The sequence below is a fragment of the Chelonia mydas genome, chromosome 11, assembly GCF_015237465.2.
Source record: "Chelonia mydas isolate rCheMyd1 chromosome 11, rCheMyd1.pri.v2, whole genome shotgun sequence".
Lineage (NCBI taxonomy): Eukaryota > Metazoa > Chordata > Testudines > Cheloniidae > Chelonia > Chelonia mydas.
The window spans coordinates 43,990,299-44,012,732 of NC_051251.2; the positions used below are offsets into that span (position 1 = coordinate 43,990,299).

General features: G+C 41.1%; 1 protein-coding gene and 1 long non-coding RNA gene across 2 annotated transcripts in view; one reads left to right on the plus strand and one right to left on the minus strand.

Moving 5' to 3' along the window:
• PDE11A (phosphodiesterase 11A) overlaps nt 1-22,434 on the minus strand; it is a 226,144-nt gene that overhangs the window by 198,548 nt on the left and 5,162 nt on the right. The window lies entirely within an intron of this gene.
• On the plus strand, nt 254-20,102 carry LOC122462240. The gene is made up of 3 exons (XR_006284683.1): nt 254-395; nt 5,976-6,066; nt 19,926-20,102. It is a non-coding gene; the product is annotated as an uncharacterized LOC122462240 (long non-coding RNA).

Sequence of the window (22,434 nt, forward strand, 5' to 3'; positions counted from 1 at the left end):
GTACTTAGCACTTACATGTGAGTAGTGTGAATTCCTTTCCTTTATGGAAAAGCTAAATTCAAGCTCGAAAAAATTCATCCAGGTGCAGAAGACCCTGTAACTGGGTGTATCAATCCCACATTGGCAACACAGGGGTTAACAAACTGTTGTGGTCCCAAGAGGCCACGCCCCCTCTCTCTTGCTGGATATGCTCCTGGTGGAGGGAGCATATAAAAGGAAGCAGCTCAGTTCAGTCTGGGCTGGCTGAGGAGGAGACTGGACATGCCTCCTGCAGAGGAGCTGCTAAGACACTCCAGACTGCCAAGGCAAAGTATTCTGACTACACCGCGGGGAACCAATTGACTGCAGGGACTGAAGGGGATGCCAAGTCACTGCCAACAGAGGAGATGCCTAAGGTGGGCCTAAGGGTAGGAAGCGACCCAGGTGATGCGTTTTGGGGACATGAAGACCTGAATCCTGCATCAGGATAATTTGGTTTCAGAACCCAGTGGAGTAGGGTGGGCCCAGGTTCCCCTATCCTCCCTGCACTTGCCACTAGGTATTGCTGCCCAGAGAGAGGGTGGCCCTATGATACTCTTGCCGCTAGGCACTGCTGCCCAGAGAAAGGACAGCCCTATGGTACTCTTGCCGCTAGGCATTGCTGCCAGCAGGGAGAGGGCAGCGTTTTGGATTTGTATTTCTAGGCATCTTGGACTCTTACTGCTAGGTGCCACAGCTGCCACAGGGGCGGCCCTCTCAGACTCTTGGCTGCCCCCACTGATAGACCCACACAAGGTTCTCCATGTCATCTTATGCCTTGAGGTGAGGCTGAGCAGGTACATATGCGCTCCCTGAATACTGTGGCTAAGGGGTCTGTGTCAGTCCTGCACAGGTGATTGCAGAAAGTGGTGTAGTTGCAAAGTTATGTTCTTAACTCCCCCATAAATGGCATGGGAACTATGTGAAGTAGTAGTCCTAGAAGACGGTGTGTCCCATGACCCGACCCCTGGGAAGTTGGTTGATTCCTCCACGTCCAACCATTGTGTACTCCACCTGCATAAAGCCTGATAATTCAGATTTTAGGAAAGGGAAATGAATTTCACACTTTGGGGATAAAAATAAAGTTGTGCCCTCGGTACTATTCTACTTTGATAAAAAAATTGAGCTTTCATAGATGGAAGAATTTAAGAAATTGGAACTCTGATATAATTACTATCAGAAATGATAGTCTGATGGACAGAAACCAAAAATTTTAATATTAAAGGTTTGTCATACCTGCAATACATTAAATCATGCAGCACATTCAGTTCCCCACTTCAGCATCTTCAGGTCTCAGGTGGATTTATCAATTTGCACAGACCTCAAATCTTAATCTTTTTCTTATTCTTAATACTCTTCCTTCATCTAAATCTAGAATTTTCCCAAATACGGCTGTTGTGCCTGAACTTTCAGGGAACTTTGCCACATGACCATGCCATGGTTTAAAAATTGTAAAACATGGGATATTTCTTTCTTGGCTGGATCAGACTACAGCAATCTCTAATTTAGTCCATACACTGGAGTAGATTCTCGATGGAGATTTATTTCTTGCTGACAGAAGAACTGTGTTCACCTAATCAGGATATTCTTTTGTAGAAGGGGGCTCTTGCGAGCTCCCAGGGGACTCTTGTTAAAACTCTGCCACCAAACTGAAGGGAAGGTTGACATTTTCTTACTTCTGATTAAGCTCTCTCTGTCTCCCCCCCTGCACTGCTAAATCATTCCTAACAGAGTTGACAATACTAGAGCTCATAAAAGTATTTCTGAAAAGCAACTACTTTGCCTTTTGCGTGAACCAGGTTGCACCAAATGGCAGGAACTTTAAAAAAAAAAAAAAAAGGACACAAAAAGACAAATTCTGAGGATGTCTCCCTTCCCAACCCAATGTCACTACACAGTTTTTACTCCCACTACCCACATCAAATTACACAAGCAAATTACACTGCTATGACCTCAACACACTCAGATATTTTTCAGGAATAAGTTACAAAATGAAAAATGCACCTTCTTTGCCACTGCAGTGTTGCCTCCTTCCTTTGTCATACTTATGAGAATTTGGGGGGGGGGGGGGGGGGGGCAGATCATTTTTGTGGGTCCCTAATGTTAAAATACTGGCAGCACATCACTGTTATTGCTTCAGAGATGACCATTCCAAAGACATCCTGTCAGATTAAAATGATAGACTTGGATGGAATATTGGACCCTGTCACTAAAGTCCATTGTCAACTGCAGGTGGGAATGGATATTAATGGTGACTGATTTTACAGACTGAAAGACTGGGGAAGAGTCTTCCAGGTTGTAATAAATAGCACCCCTAGTATTGATAAAATAGGTGGATACAGCTCATGTGAGGGCAGAAGTGCAATCCCTCCCCCAATTCTTGCTGGCCTCCATTAAGGGACTGTACTGGTACAGTATAAGCAGCCCTTCCTCCCTTGGACCCATTTCAGTTTTCACGTACTCTGCCCTCTTGGCAACCCTCCTCCCATGTTAGCTGCATGAGCCACAGTTCCTCATTAAGAAATGACTTGCTGGCTGTGTGCAGCAGCTCTAATACATGATGTGTGGCTGAACTCAAAATGGCAGAAAAACAGGAGAAAAAAATTCTGCAACAAACTACAATACAAATGTAAAAACAGGAGGGTGTTTTTTGTTTCTGCATTAAATTACTTATGGGGCACTGTTAGTGTTGGAAAACCTTAAACCAAGAATGGGATCGCACCATTCCATAAGGCTCTTCACCATATACAGACACATTCTCTCTGTGTATTGGTAACTGAATGAAGACGTGTCTCTCTCAGTACATTGTTAAAAGAAGGCCTCCCACAACTGCTACACTGTCCGGATTTTCACTTTGATTTTTTAGGTTCCTCTGCCTTTGTATGTGTGGCTAGTCGCCACTTGATGACTATTACTGCACATATGATCAAAAAAATCTTTTAAAGATGCACTGAATATAGTCTCACAATTAATGGAAATATTTATAATGAAATTTACACAAACATTATCTAATATAAAAGGGGAGCTGACAGCAATCCCAGAGTTTATGTTGACTAACAATTTCCATGATAAAAGATTCTTGTGATCTATTTTATATAAATAAAATGAAACAACTGAGAGCAAAATCAGCAGCTTAGCAGAGGATACCTTTGAATAAAGAATGACCAGAATCAATACTAGAAGCCTTGGGGTTATTTTAAAGTGGACATTTAAATGAGTATTGCCTATTGGGGGAAGCCCTGAGTGTTGATTACACTATATTCCCAAAACAAATGGATCCATTACCACTGCTATTGAACTACCAAGTAAAAGCAGGACTTTCAGGAAACTTACTCAATAGGTGTATCTATAACTGGGAAGGGGTCTTGTCTGTGATTGAAAACTTTGACTGACCAAGGCTTCCTATGCTCAACAATGCAAGACTAACCTGAAAGTAATAGATGGGTGGACATGTACTGAAATTAATATTGCTCTAGAAATACAAGTTGGCATGTATTTCTGCTTTAGTTGGTACAATGAACAATATTTAATTTAGGTTTGTTCAGTATTTAATTGTTATGATTTACAGTAAAATTGTCTAGACATTTGATTGTGATGGTAAAGAGGAAATTCATAAAACACTTTTAATGATATTGTGACGGTGTAAGCTGTCACGTGGGGGGAGAAAAAACCCCAAGCAGCTGATTCCAATTAACCATTCCTCTTAGGGCTTGGCTACACTGGAAACTTCAAAGTGCTGCAGCAGGAACGTGCTTTGAAGTGCAAGTGTGATCGTGTGTGAGCACTGGGAGAACTCTCCCAGCGCTCCCGGTAATCCACCTCCATGAGGGGATTAGCTCAGAGTACTGGGAGCACAGCTCCCAGTGCTCGGAGCCTGTCTACACTAGCGCTTTAAAGCGCTCAGACTTGCTGCGCTCAGGGGCGTGATTTTTTCACACCCCCGAGCCAGCAAGTTAGAGCGCTATAAAATGTAAGTGTAGACAAGCCCTCAGAGGCTGCTGGGAGTAGGAAGAGTCTGACATCTATTTAAAGCCTGACCCAGCTCATTTCAGAAGAGAGAGAAGGAGGGGCAACACCCAAGAAGACTGGGATATTTAAGGAGTGTCGTGGGGAGAGGGAATCATCTTGGGGGGAAAAAGGCGTTGAAACTGAGGAGAGTCGGCACAGGCTGGGGCTTAGGAAATTTTCGACTTGCCTGAGAGGTAAGAGAATTTATGGGGAAATGGTACTAAAGACTTTGGGTGCTGCTAATGATAAATGGAATACCAATATACCCCTTTTATAAGTATTCCTACATTCTCTCTGGTGTCCTTCCTTCCTCATCATTTCTGTGGTGGTCAGGTCATCCTGGCACATCAGGCAATGGGCTGATGATATTTGGAGCTGTAGGATTTGGAGATTAGCTAGAAACTCAAGTCACCTTAGTGATCATCTGTCAAGCTTGGTGGGGTGGTGGTTCACAGCTACTATTATGAAAGGTGACACTGACCAATCAGTCTTATAAATTAGTATGACTTAGCAGCTTTGTGGTTTAGCTCTAAATTGGAGTTTTTGATACAAGGATTTTTTTGAATATTCATAGATGTAAACATAAATCTCACTTATTAAAAAAGGCTTCTTTTAAATCATGCTTTCCTGTTGCATGTGGCAGTTAGTATGTTAATACTGTAGTGCTTACAGAAACAGAACATTGTACTCCTCTCAGAAGAGTAACATGAAGAAAATAATGCCTTGTGATCTAACACTCAACCAGTTTAATGAGTTAAACATATATTTGGCTGTTTTAATGCCCCATTAGGTATCTTTTATCCATCAAAGTGGGATCCTAACACTGGATATCACTTACATTTCTAAATCACTGTGATTTGTCACAATCAATGTATCCAGGGTTTGTTTGTTTTTTAATACTGTAACTTAATTAGGAGTTGTTCTTCTTCCTTGGGCTTTATTTGTGCCTCAGGAGTATACTACCCATCCTTTTGTTTCTAGAAAGAGTGGGTTACTAAACTGTAATCATTGATAAAGCAATGAGATTCCCTTGAGTTACTTGTCTGACAATTTCCTTAACAGAGGCCCCCCCCCCCCCCAAAAAAAAAAAAAAAGATAAATGGCTTTTAATAATGGCACCAAGGGCCCGGTCCTGCATGGTGTTGAAAGCATCCTGCAAACTGCTGAGCAGCCTCGCTATTACTTCAATAGGAGTTGAGAGCCCTCAGTTTCCTAGTAAGTGGCACTATGTAAAATCATTTCTATAAACAGGGTTGTCTTCTGTCTTAACTCACGTAATAAAATGGAATTCAGTGCAATTATCACAGAGTAGGTTTTACCAGTTCAGAAAATGAAATCCCACAACAACATTATTTCATCAGGTAACTGCAACTATTTCTTTATTACATCTGAATTATTATCCAGAATGTATTATTATTGAAATGCTAATAATATGCTTTGCATTATTGAAGAGACAAAATAAACACAGTCCCCACCCCAAGGATTTTAGTCTAAAGCAAAACAGAGTAAACACAGTATGCTGGAATGACTGGGAATCTTTATTTTACTAATAATATTATTGTTTATTCACCACTTGTGGGCATCATAGAAGAAATTAACTTTAAGGAAGGATAAGAATTAAAACAGGGTGGTAGCTTGACAGGCCAGAATAAGGAGAGCTTTTATGTATGGGGGTAGCCTTAAGGAAAAGGCATAGACTGCTCCAAGGCAAACAGATGAGTGGGCCAAAAATTAAGAAAAATTATCTGTGCTTACCTCAGTTTCCTTTCTTTGAGTAATAAGGTATATATGTCCATTAAAAGGGGTATTTCAGGCTGCCTGCAGCTTGGGGGCAGAATCAGATCTGTCAATCACTTAGCAACAGGCAAATGCCCCGCCTCCTTAAGTTCCCTCCCACTGAGACCAAATAGAATTATCTTGGCAAATGAATCTATTTTCCTAAATTACAGGGTGTGTTAACGATACTTTGAAGAAAAAGCACAATTTCTTCTGCTGCAGAGCATGGAAACTTTCCCTAATGAAGCAAATACAAATACTGAGGTATCTATTTCCATCTCTATTCTGATTATCTGTTTGTGAGAAGAGACAGATTTGTGGACCTTAGTAATAAAAAAAAAAAATTGTGTGGGTTCAATACCAGGTTAATCAGCCCGGAGAGCCATAGCCTCTTCAGCCAGAAAGGCATAAACAGTATCACTGCTGCTCTCACCTTTCTATCCTTTGCATAGTCCTGGGGAGCAGTGGAAAAAATGGGAAGGCATGTAGCAAAGACCTTGCCTAGCTTTGTAAGAGACCATCCATCACTTTGCATCCCAGGTCCTGACACATGGAGAGGCCACAGGACACTTTACTGATGTTTCCAGATACAAAGAGGTCAAGCACCAGCCCACCAAATTAACTTATAATGACTGAGGAAATTTCTATGTGCAGGCTCCACTCTGTTTACTTCAACTTCTGCTATTTTAGTTTTGGTGTTCATCAGCTCCTGATAAACAATGCACATAGAGATAGTCTCCTTTCTAGTCAGATCACTTTCCTTTTTTCCCGCTCTCTGGGGTTGGGCTGATTGTGCTCTTCCTAGTTTATTTCTGAAACCTGGATCAGACACATTTGACTCATGACTTGAACAAGTTTCTCCATGGAAGTAACCATGCTCTAGGATCTCAATGAATCGTAGTATTCCAGCCAGTGGATGCTGTGCTAACAGTACCCAATGGAGATCACTGGACACAGGGGGGGGTCTTTGGACACCGCTCCCTCCATTTCCTGCCACCTCTGTAACAGCCTCCCAGGGGTCCCTACTCATATCTGAGGTGAGGCCTCCAGGGGAATAAAAGACCGAAGTGGATCCAAGAAGCTGCTGAGCCCCAGGAGTGGAAGAGAGACAGAGTATGCCTACACTGCATTCAGAGGTGTGACTCAGCAGCACATTATAGATGTACCCAAGCTAGCTTTGATCTATCATGCCTGAATAACAATAGCAGTGAAGCCCTGGCAGCATAGGCTAGCTGCTTGAGTACACAGTCAAGGTGGCAGGAAGGGCTGCACAGCCTGTGTTGCCACAGCTGCACTGCTATTGTTCAAGCTTGCTGGATCAAAGAGAGCTTGAATATGTCTACATGTACTGCAGTTACACCCAGTGATGAGCTGCCAAAATCTTAACAACTGGTTCCCTCCTCGCCCCACGAGGGGGTCATTGCCCACCCCCGTCCCCCAGGACTCCTGCCCCATCCAACCCCCCACGTTCCTTAACGTCCCCCCCCCCCGGACCCCTGCCCCATCCATCCCCTCCCCTGTCCCCTGACTGCCCCCAGAACTGGGCAGGAGGGTCTCGTGGGCCACCGTAGTGGGTGCCCACCCCACCCCTAAGAGCCAGAGAGACCTGCCGGGGGGCGAGGTGGGGAGTCCCAGAGGTGCTTACCTGGGGCAGCTCCCAGGAAGCATCCGGTAGGTCCCTCTGGCTCCTAGGGGCAGGGGAGTGTGGGTGGGGGGGGGAGCAGCCGCTCCCCCTACTGATCACATCAAAAGTGCCGCCTTAGGCACCGACTCACTGAGTGCTCCGGGGCTGGAGCACCCACGGGGAAAATCTGGTGGGTGCAGAGCACGCACCCGCAGCTCCCTGCCCCGCGCCCAGCCCCAGCTCACCTCCACACCCGCCCCTGAATGCGCCGCCCCGCTCTGCTTCTCCGCGCCCTCCACCGGCTTCCCGTGAATCAGCTGTTTGGCGGGAAGCCTGGGAGGCCTGAGAAGCAGGCGGCGGCTTCCCGCTCAGGCCGAGGGTGGCGGAGGTGAGCTGGGGCAAGGAGCAGTTCCCCTGCGCCCCCCGGTTACCTGCTGCGGCACAGACGGCCCTCCTCACGCCCCCCACCCCAGCTCACCTCCACCTCCCTGGGCCTGAGCGGGACGCCGCGGCCTACTTCTCAGCCTGCCCCAGCTTCCCGCGCGAACAGTTGATTCGCAGGAGGCCTTGGGGGGCGGAGAAGCAGGGCGGGGTGGCTCATTCAGGGGAGGAGGCGGAGTGGAGGTGAGCTGGGGCTGGGGATGGGGTGGGGCAGGGAGCTGCCAGTGGGGGCTCTGCACCCGCCAAATTTTCCCCTTGGATGCTCCAGCCCTGGAGCACCCATGGAGTCGGCGCCTAAGGCGCCACTTTTGGCCGGTTAAATTTAAAATTGGAACAACCGGTTCTAAAAGGGCTTCTAAATTTAACAACCGGTTCTAGCAAAACGGTTGGAACCGGCTCCAGCTCACCACTGGTTACACCTCTGACTGAGGTGTTAAGACATACCCTGAGACTGGCTGTTGTCAGAGATGCAGCACCAGCAGGAGAAAGAGAAACCTTCAGATCCACTCTGTCCTCATTACTCCTCCTACCACTTGATGTTGTCAGACTTCCCCCCTTGAGCTGAGGAAGATCTTTTGAGGCACAGGTGCATAGTGACACTCTAATGGAAGCTGGGGGTGGAGCAGGGAAGGCAGGCAAAGAGAAACTTAGTTCATTTAACTGGGAGCAGGGGAGAAATGGTAACTGGAAAAAACAGTAAATAAAACAGTCAAAATGAAAATAAAGTTGAACTTAGTTTCTGAAATAATGGGGTGAGGAGTCAGAGAAGAAATTGGTTTCAATGGGCTGTTAGGGAGAAAAGAGATTCAAGTAAACAAAATGATTTTTCAGTTGGTATTTATATTGCTGAAATACAAGACATTCACATGAGAGAGCTGAATAAACATGTGATCTTAATTATATTCACATCCTTCTGTCCCCATGTCTTTCCCTGTTAGTTGCATCACCTATTGCATCATATCTAATTAGACTGCAAGCACTTGGGACAAGGACTGTCTTCATACATATTAGGACAGTGCCCTTGGGGCCCTGGTCTAGACTGGGGCCTTTAGATGCTAACAGAATATAAGGAATAATAGTATCCCAAAGCCAAAATTTGAGATTATCAATTTTAACCAAAAACCCAGTCAAAAATGAGGAAGTAAGCAGCTGTGAAACATCTCTTCTTTTTGACTAACAAATTGTATTGACAGCATTTTCATTTAATAAAAATGCAGGGATTATGATGTACGATCCACCACTGATTTACTAACAAACTATGCCAAAAAGATGTCACTGTTTTAATCCCTTTTGGTACTATGCAGTAAGAATTTCAGATGCAGGAGACCCATTCAAAATGCATTCAACTAGCACACTTAACAGTTGGAATTTCAAGCCTGCCAACAAAAATATAATACATACAGTATATCAGTAACAGTCAATATGGAGGACAAACCTCCTCTTGTCTGAAATTGTTTTATTGATTGTAAATTCCTCTTTGGGGAAATATTGCCCTGTAAAATGTGATGGTCAACCAGGGTAAGAAACAGACCTGAACAGACTTGATCCATCAATCCAAGTGTCAGTATTTTAGCAGCTGGAGCAATTGCACTGCAGGCAATGTCCTCTCTGCCTATCTAGTCACACTTACTGGGAATATAAAAATATTTCTAGGCAGGTGTGTGTTACCATATACAGAGCCAGATCAAGGCACAAGCATTTAATGCTTGTGTCAAGGGCTCTGGCTCCTGGAATCATGTGATTATATCAGAATTTCACTTTTTTTTTTTAAAAAAAAATGGATGCTAACTGTCCAGCCCTCACGACGGTAAAAATAACATTGATAATGAGACCACCCATCCAGATACATCCTTAACTCGGGTGATCCAATGTTGCTGCCCATCCTTTGGGATGCTTCTAATAGGAAGGAGGGCCCTGCCACTGCCCTGCCGGTCTGGACTGGAGGGAAGGGCCCTGCCACCACTACTCCAGAGGTGGGACAGGGCCACAGGGGACCCCATGTCCTAGTGTGTCTAGGGCCCAGATTACCTGAATCTGGCCTTGACTATACAAGATTCAGATCTTGCAAGTGGACCCACTTGGACAGCCCTTGCATACACAAAAATCTGTTTGCAGAATCAGTCCTGAGAGATGTGAGGAATTTAAATGGCAACTATACAAAAAACTGATCAATTTAGCAAAGTTGAGAATATGATGCTTCTCAAGAGCCATGACAATACTCCATATACTTATACTAACCAGTTTTATTTTTTAGTAGAAAATGAGAATTAATCAGTTAGGATCCAATCCTACTCTCTCTGGTTTTCATTGATTTCAATGGCAGAACAAGCTGGCAATTAATTTTTTCATATATAATCTATTTTTAAATAACCCTATAGCCAATCACTCCGAAAAATGAAGTTTTCATTTAGAGGAGGCAATAAAATTATGTATAGTGATTACCACTGAAGAAGTGAAGTCACTAAAAAATGTTTATAAGAACTCACATCTATTTTGCATTTTCAATTAAATATTTTCCCCAAAAAGTTATTGTAAGGTCCCAGCGATCCAACAGATGACACTGCAAGATTTCAAAAATTCCTATGAAACAACAGTCAGACCAAAGTAAGGGTTTTGCTCTGACTTTATCTAATTTAAACCTGAATAATTTTCTCCCAGATATTTGTAGCAGGAGGGTCAGTATGACTAAGTGATTCCATATTCTGGTTTCTGGGCAAAGCCTTGCCAATTGTATTTGAATGCTGATCTCAAATAGGAGTACACAAGTCACTGTTTGACAGTAAGGGTAAAGTACCTTTAAAAAAAAGAAAAGGAAACAGGTTTTTTTATTGGGGAACAAAAGGTACACATTTTAGAGTCATAACAAAGTAGTATCAAGACCGCATATAACAAAGGTGAACATAGTGACTGTATAAGAAGCAAAAGGGGGAGCTGAAAGGATGGCTGATCTGTTGCCTCTAGCTGAATGGGAATATTTTAAGCTTTGAATCTTGACAAAATTCAATCCATCCCTCTCTCAATGGCATACGTTATTAAGCCATCTTTCTTTGCCTAGAAGATCTGGTAGCCATTTTAGCAATTACTTTGTCTCAAAATAAGATCTGCCTTCATTACCACTTACTGTCCTCAACAAAATGCTTTTGTTTTGTTTACTGAGCAGCACTCTAGCCTAGAACTGCTAATTCCAGAGTAGTTACTACTGGTTTCTACAGTCCATCATTTGGCACTTTGGTGTTCAATAACTCTCCCTGTTTATGAGTAGGATCAGTATGACTTGGCCCAAAAATATAATTCCAAATCAGGTCAACTGTCACCTAATATAAAAGGGGTGGCCAAACTGTGGCTCGCAAGCCACATGCGGCTTTTTTACCGTTAAAGTGCAGCGCTCAGAGCCCACCCACACTCCCCATTCTCCACCTACTGGACTGGGAAGGGGGGAAGCTCAGGACCTCTGCCTTGTAGCGGGGTGGTGTGGTAGGGGCCTCTGCTCAGTAGAGAGGGAGAATGTCAGGGCTTTTGCCCAGCGGGGCACACCTGCCAGGGCTCAGGGCTTCAGCAGGAGCGGGGCTGAAGCCCCTGCTCCTGGCATGTGTTGCCCGGTCTCACAAACTTCTGAAGATTGTCGTATGTGGCTCGGAGGACTAGTAAATTTGGCCACCCCCATAGTATAATACACAATGAGCCCACTGTCTGAATATATTTCCAGCTATTATGTCTTAATGCTAATCTACAGGCTTTCTGTAAAAGAGGCTAAAGTATAAAGGCACATCTTAATGTGTTAAATTTATGGGAACAGTCTGAGTGGAAAAACAAGTGTGCACAGACAAAAAGCTCCTACTCAAGTTTGAAATTAAGAGTTACCTTATCCCACAAAACAGCAGAAAGCTAGTTGCAAGGCTATTACAGCAGAACTAAGACACTCTTTGAAGTTCTTGACAAAAATGAGGAGGATCTGCAGGTTAACAGGCTTCTTCTCAAGAAGAGTGACGCAAATACTCTACAAAAACAACTACAGCCACTAGTACTCAGGCTGCTGGAGTAAAAACACAAAGCAAAATGACTTCCAACATGCTATTTTAAAATTACAAATCAGAATGTCATATTTCTCTAAGTTAACTAACAGTCTCTGGCAGAAAGATAAGGAAAGGGTGAAACAGGCTAACAGCATCTAGTTTGAGCACCTCCAATTTTAGTATTATCTGCAAATGGTAATGGGCACATAAGCTCCTTTAACAGATCGTTAATGATTTTCGGTAAGATGGGACATCAATCCCTACAACGAGACCTCCTTCCATATGGAAAGTCAATTCTACTGAAGCAGAAAATATCATTATAATTATTTTTCCCAATAAACTACAGGACAGAATCTTGTACACAGCTTAGACTATTGCAGACTTAGGACCAGATATTCAACTAATATAAATTTGTATATACTGATTTCCACCATAGGGCCAGGCTGATCTCAATTGTATCACCAACTTCCATTATTTGGTGTGGTTTTTTGTTTGTTTGTTAACTCCAGATCTGCACCAGCATAACTACCCTTAACTAGTTTTTCTCTCTGGATCTCAACCTAACTTTTCTTTGCTTTTTAGGGACAGGGCTGTGCGGCTACAGCCATGTTGCTAAAAGTCACACAGTGTAGCCGGTTTGTCGGCTCTCTTGCTGACAAAAAACTTCCTCCCTCAATGAGCGGCGTTAGCATTGCTGGCATGAGAGCGCTCCTGCTGACAAAGAGCTGTTCACACCAGCACTTGTCTTCAGCCAAACTTTTGTCTTTTTTGGGGGGTGGGGGTTAACACCTCTGAAAGACAAAAGTTTTGTTGTGCAGTTGCTAATGTAGACATAGGCTAGCTAGTAAAAGGATTTCTTCTACTCAAAGAACTTTGTGGACAAAGAAGCCTAAGCCACTATTTATTATCTAATGAGCCGCCTATGATAGAAAGGCCTGTATTTTCTTGGGATCATTCACCTAGGTCACACAAGAATTTCCCTAAATCAGGGGACTCTTCAAGTGGCTGGATCCATTGGCTTTATTGCACCTACAGAGACCTGAACAAAGCTGCACTGGCACCAGACGAAACTTGATGCAGTGACAAATGTTTTCCAAACAGATCAAAACATTTGTCAGAGTAAAGACAGCTAAAAACATACACTTTCATAACATTATGTATTCAACTAGGCAGAGATTTTTTCAGGGGAAACTAAGGCACTCCCATTTGAACTACAATCGGAGTTGGACACTGAACTCTCTTAGGCTTCTTAGAAAATCACAGTTGGAGAATATAGCTGACATAGGGAAATTACAAAATCATAATGGGAGGGGAAGTAGTCTCTAGTCAGCAAGGTACGAGAGGACCTCCTCTCGTAATCTCTCTGATTAAACACAGGTCTACATGAACCCCTAACCTACCGTGCTGTGCCCCACCTTTCTCACATGTCATTGTGTTTTCTAGTACACTTTTATTAGGGCTGTCAAGTGATTAAAAAAATTAATCATGCTGTTAAACAATATTTACAACACAGAATACAAAGTGTACAATCCTCACATTATATTCTTTAATCTAAATATTTGCACTGTGAAAATAAAAGAAACAGTATTTTTCAATTCACTTAATACAAGTACTGTAGTGCAATCTCTTTATCATGAAAGTTGAACTTATAAATGTAGAGTTATGTACAAAAAATAACTGCACTCAAAAATAACAATGTAAAACTTTAGAGCCTACAAGTCCTCTCAGTCCTGCTTCTTGTTCAGCCAATCACTCAGACAAACAAGTTTGTTTATATTTGCAGGAGACAATGCTGCCCGCTTCTTGTTTACAATGTCACCTGAAAGTCAGAACAGGTGCTGCAAGGTAGTTACGTGCCAGATGCGCTAAAGATTCACATGTCCCTTCATGCTTCAACCACCATTCCAGAGGACATGCGTCCATGCTGATGATCACTTCTGCTCGATAACGATCCAAAGCTGTGCAGACCAGTGCATGTTCATTTTCATCATCTGAGTCAGATGTCACCAACGGAAGGTCGATTTTCATTTTGGTGGTTCGGGTTCTGTAGTTTCTGCATCAGAGTGTTGCTCTTTTAAGACTTCTGAAAGCATGCTCCACACCCCGTCCCTCTCAGATTTTGGAAGGCACTTCTGATTCTTAAACCTTGGGTCAAGTGCTGTAGCCATCTTTAGAAATCTCACACTGGTACCTTCTTTGCATTTTGTCAAATCTGCAGTGAAAGTGTTCTTAAAACGAACAACATGCTGGGTCATCATCCGAGACTGCTATAACATGAAATATATGGCAGAATGCGGGTAAAACACAGAGCAGGAGACATGCAATTCTCCCCCAAGGAGTTCAGTCGCAAATTTAATTAACACATTATTTTTTTAACGAGAGTCATCAGCATGGAAGCATGTCCTCTGGAACGGCGGCCAAAGCATGAATGGTCATACGAATGTTTAGCATATCTGGCATGTAAATACCTTGCAATGCCAGCTACAAAAGTGCCATGTGAACAGGGTCTGTTCTCACTTTCAGGTGACACTGTAAATAAGCGGGAGGGCAGCATTATCTCCTGTAAATGTAAACAAACTTGTTTGTCTTAGCAATTGGCTGCACAAGAAGTAAGACTGAGTGAACTTTATTTTCTTTTTGAGTGCGGTTATGTAACAAAAAAAAAATCTACATTTGTAAATTGCGTTTTCACGATAAAGAGATTGTATTATGGTACTTGTATTTTTCAATTCACCTCATAGGATTTCTTTTATCATTTTTAGAGTGCAAATATTTGTAATAAAAATAATATAAAGTGAGCAATTGAAATCAATATATTTGAAATTGAAATCAATATATTTGAAAATGTAGAAAAACATCCAAAATATTTAATACATTTCAATTGGTATTCTATTTAGCAGTGCGATTAAAACTGCAATTAATCGCAATTAATTTTTTTAAGTTAATTACGTGAGTTAACTGAAATTAACAGCCTTAACTTTTATTCCTCTAGCTATGGAGAAACTCAAATAAGTAACATGGTTTGGCCCGAAGAGAGCTTATTGTTCAATTTCAGATGTTTAAGTTTCACTAAGCTTTCAGCAGAAAGAACAAAAATACTGCTGTTTACAGCTCATGAATATCATTCCTATTAATAGCATACCCTGCAGTACAGGGTATCAAAACCACATTCATGCATTAATATCTTACCAGAAGTGATACTGTTTCAATGCAATACATAATCTGTTTTTGTGTATGTGCTGGGAATTTTTGAATGTGAGCCCTGAAACCTATCTCATTTACTAGTTTGTTGTATATCCATTATCTATGTGCATTGTTTTCTTGTATAATAATGTTTGACTTACCAAAATAAGCTACTCAACTCACTGGCAAGAAATTCATGATGAAATACTATCGCTGAGTTAAAAACAGTGGATAGCTTCATGACCAGTTAAAAACATTGTAGATATGAATGTTAAGCTAATAACATGCATAATTAAAGCTCATGCTTCAGAGCCTGAGTTAATCAACAGCAGGGGTCAGGAAGAACTTTTTTTTAAGCACATTATTAGCTAGATCAACTGTTCTCAAACTGAGGGGTGGGACCCCAAAGTAGGTCATGGCCCCATTTTAACGGTCACCAGGGCCAGCATTAGACTTGCTGGGGCCCAGGGCTGAAGCTGAAGCCTGAGCCCTGCTACTCCAGACTGAAGTCAAAGCCCAAAGTTTTCAGCCCGGGGCAGCAGGGCTCCAGCTCCACACACACCACACCCGGGGTCACGTAGTATTTTTTGTTATCAGAAGGGGTGCAATGAAGTATATATCACGGTGCAATGAAGTTTGAGAACTGCTGAGCTAGATGTTTTTCCTTCCTCTGAACCAAAGGGTATTGATGACCATAGACAGTATATCAAATTAGATGAACCTGTGGTTTGACCAGGTATGACAGCTTCTCTGTGTTCATCTCCACAACCAGTAGTTTTATCAAAGAAATATGATCTGTCAGGTAATCAGTTTTTACAAACCCAGGTTCCTGTCATACTAAACCTTGACACATCAGTTCCATTACCATCTGGTCTAGAACAGTGGTTCTCAAACTCTTCCATACAACAACCCCCATTTCCATACCAAGACCCGCTCAGGGAGCCCATCTGATCTAGCCATTACTCCACTCCAATTTAACGATGTTGTTCAAACCCCCCAAGTCACTCCCCTAAAAAGACATGATCACTGTATACAAATTATTGAATGGCTTTAGGCCTGTTGTGTCTCCCAGTAAATAACAAAACTTCCACTGACTTCAATGGAATTTGCCTACAGGTTTAGCCCTAGGTCCTGCAAACATTTATGCATGTGCACTTTATGTGTTTTAGTAGTCCCAATAAGTTCAATGCAACTACTTACTTTCGAAGTTACAGATGGGGTTAAATGTTTGCAGGATCTGGGTCCTAGAGACTTCTGTCAACTTGAGTAAAGTCTCTTAAAATATTTCCTAATGATAAGAAATGATACTGCTCAGTATGTTGCGCTGTACATTGTTAAACTAGGATTGAGCTGCATAGAGCTCCTACTCTATGAAGCTGCATCTGACTGTTAGTTTGAAATGTTTATAATATAACGGTGTTTATAAATGAAAAATAAAGCTGATAATGAATTTATTTGTATAAATGGTCAGCGTATTTGTAAACAAATTACATTAAGCTGATTTCCTCAAGGGAAAAAATATATACAATAGCATGCAACTATGAACAGGTAAAATGAACTACTCATTTGCCAGGGAAAATTGAAAGACAATAAAACTTTAGAGAACAGATAAACTTGAAGTGATACCAGAATCATTCTGAACAATCTTACAGTCTTTATTCAGTCCTTGTTCTTGAAATGGAATTTCTGCTTGAGTGAGAATGGTAGGATTGGGCCTTTGGCTCTAGGGTAACTGCTGTATTTAAACCAAATGTATAATTTAACTACATTATGTAGAAGGTATTCCCATTACTGTATGGGATTTTATGAGAGTGCCATAATTTTGAAATAGTATTCCTATTTTTCTAAGGAAGTGATAACCTATATTCAGTATCATCTTTAAGGCCATCTTTCTGGTGGACAGACTAATAAAGGTATAAAGGATAACATAAAAGAGCTTTAATAAGCAATAAATACAGTGATATCTACTGAATATCAAAACAAAATGGAAAACTAAAGAATTTATGCGGACAAATGAGGGAACATTCATTGAAAATAATGCATGTATGAGACCTAAAACATGTCTGGCTAATGGGGAGTTCCAGATAAAAGCCATTCAGGTAAATGAGCTACTAATGTATTTTCATCTATAAGGTGTTAAGCACCTACTGTGAACTTCTGAGTGTCCTCACTTCACAGTATGTGTAAATGTTATATATGCATCTCAGCTCTGCCCATTGAACTGAGAGCAGCCAACACCTTGAAGAAGGTGCTCAGCATGTTGCAGATTTTATCCCAAAATATCACCGCATTACCTTTCTTCTTCCAGATCTTTTCTGTACTGTTGTGTTGACTTGTCAGTGCTGGCTTCTCCTTGGAATTCCTCTTTCTTGACTTTTATGCTCATTTACGTTAAAGGAATTGGAATTTAATATTTATATTTCTCTAAATTGTTTCAAGTTTCATTTTAATTCTTGGCTGCTACTTCTTTATTCACCTTATCTTTTGTTTCTCACTCTTGTTTGTGTATGCATATGTATATTTTATATATACACATATAATAAACACACTAAGAAATGAACAGAAACAAATCTGCAGCATAAGGCATAGGACAAAGGAAAATGAAGACGAGAACAAAAATAAAGATATGCCTGATTATGCAAAGATACTGAGCACCTCCAATTTTGATTTGCTGCAGCTGGAGTTGCTGCTCAGAACCTCTAAAATTAGATATGGAAATACACAGTTAAGGCCCCCAAACAAATATATGAAAAAACCTAATGTGTCTTTCAAAATCAGTTTAATCTCATCTGGGACCACAAAAACTAAAATGCCTTTATCAGAATTATATGGTTATTACATGGTCATATATCACTACAGGGCAGAGTAAAGGTTGTTCGGGTGCTTTAACTTTGCATTTCTTATCTTACCATGTTCAAAGTTAAAGTTATAATACTGGAATTTCCTGGATTTGTAATATTTGGTTTGGGGATAATTACAACATCCATACAATGTTTGTTACCATGAAGTACTGCTTCATACAGTCAACCTTAACTTCAACTTAAATTAAATCTTCATCTTAGATTTTTAATTTAAATTCTCTATTTTAATTCTCTTCTCCATTTCCTGTTATTGCATCCGTTCATGTTTAATGTCCTAACAAATTCTCTGAATTCATTTCTGCAATATTTTGTGTAATTGATGTTTTTTCTTGTTTGATTGTCTATCTTGTTTGTCATGTTTCTATGACCTCTGTTCTTCAAAATACCTATCATTCTACCCTTGTAGAAGGGAATATTACTGGCTAGTACTGGAATGAATACAACGCTACCATGATGTTCCCCCTCTGGTGTTATCTGGACCGGTGATCTGCTAGGTCACTCCAATCCTTGACTCTGGGAGCCAGACTTACCCTGCTCTGCTGTGAGAACCCCCATGCCTAGGCTGTTCACGCACAGCCTCTTGCATGTAAGCTGCTCCTTGGATTGTGCAGCCGAATGACACTAGCCAATATCTCTGATCCCAGACACAACCCTAGGAACCTCCGTCTTGCAGTGTCCAGTTACGCCTGCTGGTCACTGAAAGCTTATATGAGTTCATCAATTTAACAAATAAATTGATATGTCCAAGGCTTGTTATCCCAAGGGGAGTCTCGGACATGCTTCAAACAAAACGCAGTGCTTCAGGTAGAATAAACAGATTTACCAACTATAAAGATAAATTTTTAAGTGATTATAAGTCAAAGCATAACAAGTCAACCTGGTCAAATGAAACAAAAGCAAAATGCATTCTAAGCTGATCTTAACACTTTCAGTGCCCTTACAAACTTAGATGCTTCTCACCACAGGCTGGCTGGTTGCTCTTCAACCAGGCTCTCCCCTTTGATCAGCCCTTCAGTCGCTTGGTTGTGGTGGTGTCTGTAGATGTAGGTGGAAGAGAGAGGAAGAGCATGGCAAAGTCTCTCCCTTTTATCATGTTCTTTCTTCCCTCTTGGCTTTGCCCACCCCCACTCCCCTTCAGACTCAGGTGAGCATTACCTCATCGCAGTCCCAAACTGGCCAAAGGAAGGGGGGGTGACTCACTGGAGAGCACAACAGATCCTTTTGTTGTTGCCTAAGCCAGCGTCCTTTGTTCCTGTGAGGCTGGGCTGGGTTTGTCCCATACCTGCCCTGATGAGGTGTGAACTGCCTCTCTGCTCTTGGAGAATTTTTGCCTGGGCTTATTTTAAGCCACGAGGCTACATTTTCAGCCTCATAACTACATACATGAAATTATAACCTATAACATCACTGTAACAACAATGCTCAGTGCATCATGAGCCTTCCAAAGACACCCAACATGACAAACTTTGTATTGGATACCACACAATCATTTTACAAGGATGAACATGGGGGTGCTGGGTGTTCCCCCGAGGCACAGAGCATCACAACTACCAGCTGATGTCTGCTTTTTAAAAGCTGCTGAATAAAACAATTCTTCAAATGTTTCCCTTAAACTGAACTGCACCTCCCAGGCCCTATGCTGACAATCACTTATCAACTCTGTGAAACTGAAAGAGATATAGTATTAATATTGATATCTAATGGTTACCTTGCACAATAAAATGCAGCTCCTATCTGCTCATGCCCTTCTGTTATCTAAAAGGCCTTTCCCACAAGGGAACTCCCAGCCTAAAAAATTTACACAAATGAGTGTGAGTCTTTGTAATATTACTGTATGATAAGGAAAAAAATCCAGCCAAGAGCTGTAATCCACGTATTCTATATTATCAGGATCTGTATATTATACATAAAGAACGAATTGTGCCAGAGTGCAGCGCAATAGCACATTCCCAGTAGGCAAAATGACTTTCCTCTGGCTTCTTTCTCCCTTTCCTTGCATAGGTACAAAGGAGAAGGTCCATAAGAATTGCTACTGGGGAGCCACTGAGAGGAAAGTTCCCACATTCAGGTTTTCAGGACTTTGCTGAACCCCATTCTGGAGATGTTTGGATTTAAGTTTTCAGGGATTTTGCAGCACAGAAGGCAAGGCTTTGTGTTTTGCTTGGTTTTGCTTCTGGTAACTTGTTTTTATGTACTGTTATAAAGCATTACTTCTGTTGGAAAAACCATTTGATTCCTGGTTTTATTTCTATTGTACCCCACCAGCTTCCAAGTGAAATGATGTTTTTCTCTTCTAATAGCTCTTTTTCTCTTCCCCCACGTCATTAAAAACTCATGTTTTACTTTCTCTAAAACTGCTTTTCATAATTACGATTTTAATACAAGATCATAATAGTACCCTTTCCCCTTGTTTTTATTGCCATTGGCAGAATGTCATTTTTACCCGTTTGAGACTATACTGAGTGAGCTCTACTGAGTGAGCTGTTTTCACTGATCTGGGGAAGGGTTTGGGATGCCATCAAATTAGCTTCCCAGTTTTGTACAGCTAAACTAATAAATTATCTTTCAGATAATGTTAATGTTTCTTGTGACTACAATATTTAAAATGCTGCTCTGCTTGCTGACGTACAAAAGTTGGGGTAAAATGGAAATAATCCATAAATAAGGACCAAAAGCAGTAAAACACTTTGAGGAAAAAGGACCAAAGTCTTGAAAATCGATAACTTTAAGCTACCTAAATTAAATACTTTAAACAAATTATTAAAGATGAATTCTATATGCCTGCCGTCTATGTATTTATAATGCACTCATTACTCTAGCAGCTGAGCACAAATACTGCACCTTTATGATGTACTATGATGGCCTCACAGCATTTTTTTCTCACTTTTTTTTCCTGCATGTTTTTCACATTAAAAATACAGGTCAAGACTTCCCTGTTGTTGCTCCTAGACCCTGTTGAGGGAACTGGAGTGGGATAACCTGAAATCTGAGCTGTAGCTTTCCCTGTATTCAGCTGACGGGAGAAGGGACGCTGAATCTCAGGACTTATCCACATACACAAGATGTACTGGTGTAGTTAAAGCGGTACAACCCTCCCAACCCCCTACAGTGGACAAAGTTATATCCAGGTTCTGAGCATGTCACGCAAAGTGGTGAGCACCCTCAACTCTCAATGAAAACAACAAATTGCAGGAATTTAGTACTCAGCAGGATTGGGTCCAAATTTCCTTATTGATTAATATTAATCTGCTTCTTAAAACATTCTCATTTAAGAGACATTGCAATTTTAGAATGAAGATTTTTCCATTGAGAATCAGTGATGTTCCAAAAAATTACACTACCTACTTTTTGTTCCAGTTGGAGTAAGTCTCAAAGAAATACACAGATAGTGAGAGGCATTACAAGAGTAGTCCTGCTGAGTCTTATTGATGAAAGCAGCCCCATATGTCAATGTCCAGCGTACACACATTTTTTTAAACTGAATCTGATAAATTCCTGTTTGCAGATCAGTTGGATTATTTCTGAATAACAGTTGCAAGACTGGACTCTTAAACTAAAACAAAGCATGTATTTCCAATAATATCTGCACTTCATCCAAGTTTAAAATTTTCATTAGCACAAACTTTCTAATAACAATTTATCTTTATAAATGACTTAGCACAAAATTATAATGTATTCAGTTTTTCTGCTGTTGTACAATTCTAAAGGCTTGTTTTAAGCTGAAATATGTGATATTTCACTTTAATTAAAAATGCCTTTTATCTTACAAGGAAATGTAATGAAGAAATGAAATGAAATAATAGAACTGAACATGCAACATCTAGAATCTAAGGTATATAATATTCATCAGCAGGAATTTCCTACTTTCATACGCTGAATGTTTTTTATTCTCTGCTAGCCTCAGAAATGTTTGTTTAATGACTCTTAAACTTCATAAATCGTTACCTTGGGGAAATAGAGCCAATTAGTTATTTAATATTAATAAAAATTGATTACTATTCAATCTTCAAATTTAAAATTAATTCTGGTCCTGATCTTGCAAAGTAAGTACCGTATGTAAGTAGTCTTATTGACTTCAATGGGACTGCTCGCATGAGTAAGGGTTTGTAAGATCCAGCCCAATAACCTAACCGTCACCACATTCACTATTAAGGCCTCAAGCTATTATTTGATTTCATGACTATTCCACTTCAGAAAAAGGCATTTTGTAACAAAAATATCATATCCTCTTTGAAAACACCATGTAAGTCATTACAAACTATTTAAACCAGTGGCGCTCTGTATGGGCACAGGGGACCTATCTCCACATATCACAGTGCAGGGTTGGGATCTAAAGTTTGAGGGCCCCAATCTTACATGATGAGCACTCTTAACTCCCTGTGATTTCAGTGGAAGTTGAAGGCACTCTGTTTGTAACAAGAGCCCAATCCAATTTCCTCTGAAATTAATGGAATGACTTCCCAGTGATTTCAATGGGAGTTTAATCAGGCCCTGTGGAAGTAAAAGCAAT